Below are 6,691 nucleotides of genomic sequence, written 5' to 3' on the forward strand. Positions count from 1 at the left end.
ACCTTTTAGCCTCCATCAAAAGCACAGATATTTCTAAGTGAACTGCATTTGTGTTTGTCTTTTCTCCTCCTGCCCCTTCTCTCCTTCCTCACCCTTTTTCTTTCCTTTTTAAAACATTTTTTCCCTCCTTTTTGTATGTGTGTGTGTGTGTGTGTGTGGCTTTTGGGTAGGGGAGAAGGGGTCAGAATGAATATATTGTGTGAACTTTAATTCCAAGTAAGAATCTGAAAGAAGACAGCAGAAGGTGTCTGAGGTGTCATCTGCACTCCAGGCCACATAACAAACCTGCAGTTACATGAGAAATAGGGACAAAGTGACTTGCTCAAATGACTGTAGGCAACCAAATGCACTGACAGGTGTCTTGGTGCTGTAGTTTAGAGTTTTGTCTGCATGAGAACCAGATTCAAGCCAAAAACTTGTACTTATACCTTCTCTCTCCAGAAACTGCTTATTTTGCTGGCACATCCCATCTTACGTTCTCCTGCCACCTCTGCTCTGGAGGTGTGCAGCACAGCGGGGAGCCTGGGACAGGGACAAGCTCCCCCAGAGCAGGGTGTCCCCAGAACACCGGGTCCCTGGAGCAACAGGTCACCAGAGCAGTGGGTCCCAGAGCAGCAGGTCACTAGAGCAGCAGGTCCCCGGGGCAGTGGGTCCCTGGAACCCACTGGGCACTTGAGGCTCAGAAACACACACCCCTAGCTGGAGAAAGCCATAAACACCTTTAAAGCAAATACATCTATTTTTTTAATTGCTACTGCTCTGAAATAGCTGAATTTTGCTTCAGAGTATGTTTGCAGGCAGAAACTCTATGTCAGCTAACCAAATAAAACGTACTTCTGTGGCCCGTGGGCGGATCTCTCAAACTAGCAGTTTAATGTTGAAATGCCACTGAATCCATGACTGCAATGGTGTGACAGGCCCTGGAAGCACAGAAGCCGGATTGTGCTACATAATGTAATGTAACGCTGCATTAGAAAGGTAGTACCTGCTACTGTGTGTAAAAACAGGAAGAGTAAAAACAGCAGAACCAGTATTTCCAAATGCCAGAGACTGCAAATGCAGCAGAACAGATACATTAGTATAGCTTTGTAACTCACTTTCTGTTTCGCAGTCATTTGTTTTCCAAAGCTGTAATTTTGGAGGGTTGAGTATATCAAGGAGAAAATGAGCTACACAACCGGCTTATGTTTCAGCCCAATTAGCAAGCTGATGTGAATGAGGTAATGGAAGACTCACAAAGAGAAATTACTTCAGAAAAGGAAAGAATTTGTTTCAGCATTACCCAGAAAACAAAACAAAACACGTTAGTCCGACTCAGAAGGAATGCACAGCCATGCCAAAATGCAATGACAGTAATTATTTGCTTTCTTAAACCTGTATTTACAGCACATTCTTGTAGATCACCAACACGCACCTTCCCCAGAATGCTGTGTCAGGACAGTGGCTGAGAGAGTTGCTGTAATCTGGTGAAATATTCCCCAAGGGAGCGGGTGTCACACCAGTGAGCACCTTGGCATGGGTGGGCAGTGTGGTTTACCCTCGGCATGGATGAGAAGCGTGGTTTACCCCTGGCACGGGTGGGCAGTGTGGTTTACCCTTGGCACAGGTGGGCAGTGTGTTTTCACCTTGGCACGGGTGGGTGAGGAGGCCAAAGCCGTGCCCTCAACCCTGGCACAAATGGCAGAACAGGCTCAGAGAACGACCACCAGGCACACCGTTGACCAGTGGTGAAGAAAGGTGCATTTCTGACCAGTGCATTATGTGTGATTAACAAATCATACTCAAACCCCAAATACAGAGTCAGAAAAACTGTGCTGCATTGTATTTATGTTTTTAATTAGCACAGAGTGCAGAGTGAACGGCACACAACTGTTATGTGAAAATACCAACGTAGGAGAAAGACAGCAGAGAGCCTTTGGCTTTAATTTATCCCTCATTTTTACTAGATATCACTGACAGAACTCTCCAGGTGAGAACTGGTTTATTCCCAGTTGATCTCAATGCTAAGAGCAAAACTCAACCACCCACTTCCCTTGTACTGGCACAAATGTGCCCAGTTGCAGTTGCCCATCAGGAGCATTTGCATAATTGATTACAGACATTCTGAAGTGTGCTTGTTTCCAGGGAGGATGCAAGAGCCCTGGGAGAGGTGAGGAGTTTGATGGATCCACAGCCCCATGGGTGCTGGTGGGTTTGTGCTGTTGGGTGGGCAGAGCAGCTCCCGGGAGCGCAGGCACCGAGAGCCAGAGCATTGAGCTGCTGCCATCCCAGCTACAGGCCAGGGCTCAGAAACCAACAACGAGCTCTGCCCATTTATTACGAGCTTCATGAATTGTGCTAATGCATCGATTACAACCAGGCCAACAGAACTGGAGAATAAAAAAGATGCAAAATGATGTGTCCCTTCTCCTGTTCCCAGCCACTCCAGGATCAGCCTCCCAAAGTTTGACCACATACGTACATTATTTCTCCCTTCACATCTCAGCTCCTCGGCTGATCTGGCTCAGCATTTCAGCTCTTTGACTGTAGAGTGAGTCTCTGGTGGAATAAGCTGGTTTATTTGCAAATAAATCTTGAAGTCCTTAACAAATTATTTTGACCATCCTAAGCAAGTACGTTGACGACCCTGTAAAAGGCCGCACACCACAGAAAACTTAGTTCAGGATGGCTTAGACCTTTAAAAAGCTACTTCAGTGAGTTTCTCTTTCATCTTGCCTGAGGCAAGATCAGATCTGAGGAGCCAGATTAAAAAAAATAGACAAACATTTTAAAGACTTAATCATGTATAGTATCTTAGGGGCCCCCTGGAGAGAAACCGAGAGAAATTCTGGTTTCTCCTCTTCCACAAAATGCAGCTCTCACTGATCTGGCTCTTCCCATGATGTGAAGGTCAGCAAGGGGATGAGCTCATGCTGGGCAAGGTCTGTTTCCCCGGCGTGCGCTGGGGATCAGCACTGGGCTGTGCTTTCCCTGCAGACCCGGCCAAGAGCAGCTCCAGAACAACGCGAGATGTGGGGGGACGAGGGAGAGATGGCTCTGGTGGGTTTGTGGTTCCGTCTGAGCCAAGTCTACACGGAGCTGCTGGGGACGGTGCAAAAATGAGCCCTGGAGAAGTGCTGGAGGGCAGAGAGTGTAGGCAGTCACACTCACAGCCATCCCTGCCCTTGCCAGCACCGACACCTTCCCACACCATGAACCCACCCATTTGACAAGGACCTTCCAGTAACTGAAAAGTGTTACACTTTGTACAATCGCTTGGTTAACATCTCAGCTCAAATGAAAGCTTGTGAAACAAAAAAAATTATTTACCTGGTACAAGTATCTATTATTTTTTTAGGTTTTTTTGGTCAAAACTTGTATTTCAGGAGAGGTTTTCTTAAGAACTAACAGGTCAGCTAGTTGCCATCACCCAGCAGCCCAGAGTTTTATCCAGGTGCATTTTGTCAGCTCTGAGAAGCATTTGCCAGTGTGGTGACACACAAGATCTAAACCTTTCATACGCAAGCTGGTTGTCTGAAGGGTGTTGCCCTGCAAGGACTACAGCAGGGCAAGGAAATGATCCATTTTGTACATGTGTGGCCACATTCCTTGGCTATGCAGAGCTCTCCCGGTCACCACATGGCCCGTGACACTGCAGAGGAAGCCGTGTTTTATTCCCCACGCTGAACACACCTGACAGCCGCGGCTCAGAGCTGTCACTCACCAACACCGGCTCAGAGCTGTCACTCTCCATCACCAGCGACATGTCCTGCATGGAGCGTGCAGGGTGGCAGCGTGTCACCGGTCCCTGGCAGCACCGATAACCATCTCTGCACAACCTGACGTCTGGAAATTGATTGCATAAGTGGCAGTGGTGGTCCTTTCAAGTATGCTCCTTTTGTTTCAGCTTTACAGTAAAATTACCAGCAGCAGTTTACAATTAAGGGAAATAATAATAAGTGCATATGCTTTCATCTGCACATACAATTACAATAAACTGCATGCTTTAATAGGATTGTGAAAAATCTGTGTTTGACCCATACAAAAAAGTAAACATTCTTGTTCTGGATACTATATCATTATCACAACAAAGGGAAACTCCTGAAATCTGATGATTTAAACATCTGGAGAATGTTAATCACTTCAAAATGACGGATGTTTTTTATTTTAGCTTTTGACAGACACACTCCTTTCATAGATAGATGATTATTTACATAAATTACATCACCAATGCAAAAAAAAATCCAAAATAACTTCAAAGGATAAAGAGCTTAATTAAAAGGAGACTTTTGTATTTCTTTTCTTGTAGAACATAGAATAAATAGAAGAATTTGCAAAGGGAAAGGGTAACTCCATCATTTTAGACAAGACACATGCATGGGCTGTGGAAGTGCACTCAGAGCTGGGTGCAGGAGCAGGGATGCAGCAGAGACACAGCGAGCAGGGTTTGTCAGACACACACGGAGCCAAGGGGTAGCTCACCTTTTCAAGCACATCTGCAAAATGCACAGGTCTGGGTGCCACTGTGGTCAGTGCCAGCAGCCCTGGTTGTTCTATTACAACATAAAGTGACTAACTTCAGCAGAACCATTCCCCATCAACTCATATTTATTTATATGTTGTTATACATATATGTAAAACAAATAATACGTTATCTATTTAACGTATATACCTGTTCTATATAACATAATGTGTTCTATATAACATACATACAGATACATATGGAACAGCACCAGGTTCCCCAAGGCAGGACCACAGGCTCTGCATCAGGGCCTGTCCCCGGTGTCACACATCAGGATCGAGCCGCTGTGCAATCATAAGCACAGACTCGGATGCCAGGTTTTGCCTCCCAGCTATTTATAAGACACTAATTTCCAAGAAGGTTGCAGGAAGGAGTGGGAGGGAAGGCGCAGGGACAATTCCACTGTGTCACACCTCAGAGAGACATGACCATGGTGGACACAGCCAGGTTCAACACCAGGAGCCTGGGACCACCGAACGTGCCAATGTCGCGCTGGGCTGGTCTAGTTCATTGTCACCACGTCAGTTAAACTCGTCAGGCTCAAGAACAGCCCAAATTGGACAAACAACAGCACAAACCCATGCGGGGGGGCTGTGCCCCCAGTGCTGCCTGCCAGACCCGCTGCAATTCAACCCAATTCAACCCATCCGCCGCAATTTCCTCCTACACTCCGAGCTGAGCTGCATGCTGACCTTAGACAATTTGTCTTCTTTCTGGCAGAAATGTCACCCAAAAGGAAGCTATTAAGTCAAGAAGGTAATTCTGCAAGAGCAGCCCACTGCATAAACAGAACTTGACCTAGGGTAATTTATTGCTAGTCCGGCACAAAGGATTTTAAGAGATATGATCAATACATTTCAGGATCTAAATACATCGATGAAGGCGAGAATGTAAGAATTTTAAGCAATATTTGTGAGAAGTTGTCTTTAATATTGGAAACTGAAGAGTAAAACACAGCCTGTATAATCTGAAGATATTTTTGTCTGCATTTTACAAGATAAACACCTACAGATAGTAGAGTTTGGTCTAAAGTTTTGTTGACCAACTGTCTGTCACTTAATTCTCCCACAAATATGTTAAACTACCCTGATGCCCCCAATACTTAGCACCACTACAAAGGTAGACCATTTATGCCTTAATTCTTTATCGACTTTAGAGCCTGCTAAAAGCTGGAAATCATTTTTAAAAGGAGACAAAACAGTGAAAAAAAATGAATTACTGCTTTACAGTGTTGAAATGAATTTGGAGTGCTGGGGGAGGCCTGTCTTCCTTATTAATACTGTACTGATATTTTGCTTAGCTCAAACCAAAGTAATTTCCCCACCCAAGACACACATTTGTGAAGACAAACACCAGCTTTTCTTGCAGGGAACACAGTGAGTGCACACACTGAAACCCAGCGATGGACAAGCCGAGTCCCTGCCCAGGGCAGGAAGGGACGTCCCCAGGGACAGTGGGGGTTCCCTCCCGACCACCCGTCCCCCACTGTCCTGCCTGCAGGCCCTGCCAGCACGTCACATCACATCACATCCATCTGACACTTCTCTGTGTCGATGCTGGGAGTTCAGAGGTATGAAGGCAGGAAAATCCCCAATGAGTTCTGCAAAGAAACCACTGGCACAGCCTCAGAAGGAGGTTATGATTTGTAAGCAGAGGACAGTTCAAGAGTGGCTTTAGGTACATGAGTAATCTCACAATTTCATGTAGAGGGATAATGTCCCTATTAAACCCCTCTCCCTGTGTGCAAAGTGTATGAAATAGTTAATTGTGTTTATCCTTGAGAAAGCACATGACTTCCCAAGCTATAAAGAACAGTTCCCTTTCTTGCCTGGTATTTATGTTTACTTTAAATAACACACTTTCTAGAAGCACCAGCATTTGAAGTTCAAGGAACTTCGCAATATCAAATGTTTCCATAACAGCTGCACCTGGATCTACATGAGCTCATTGTATACACCTACACCCGCGTTCAAAAGATCTGCCCCTTCTGTTTGTTTTCACCAGTGAAACATGAATATGTGTGTCTGACAAACTCAGAATCTGCTTTTTGTTCTTGCTCTTGTCACCCAGAAGGGATTTTATAACATACCGTAGGGTCCTCAAAATCCACTTGGAAGTGACTCATATTAACCAGAGTGACAAGACAGCTCGGTTTACACACTTTTGATCACCACATTGTTTTTGGGTCCC

This window comes from Nesoenas mayeri (assembly GCF_963082525.1).
Source record: "Nesoenas mayeri genome assembly, chromosome: 8".
Classification (NCBI taxonomy): domain Eukaryota; kingdom Metazoa; phylum Chordata; class Aves; order Columbiformes; family Columbidae; genus Nesoenas; species Nesoenas mayeri.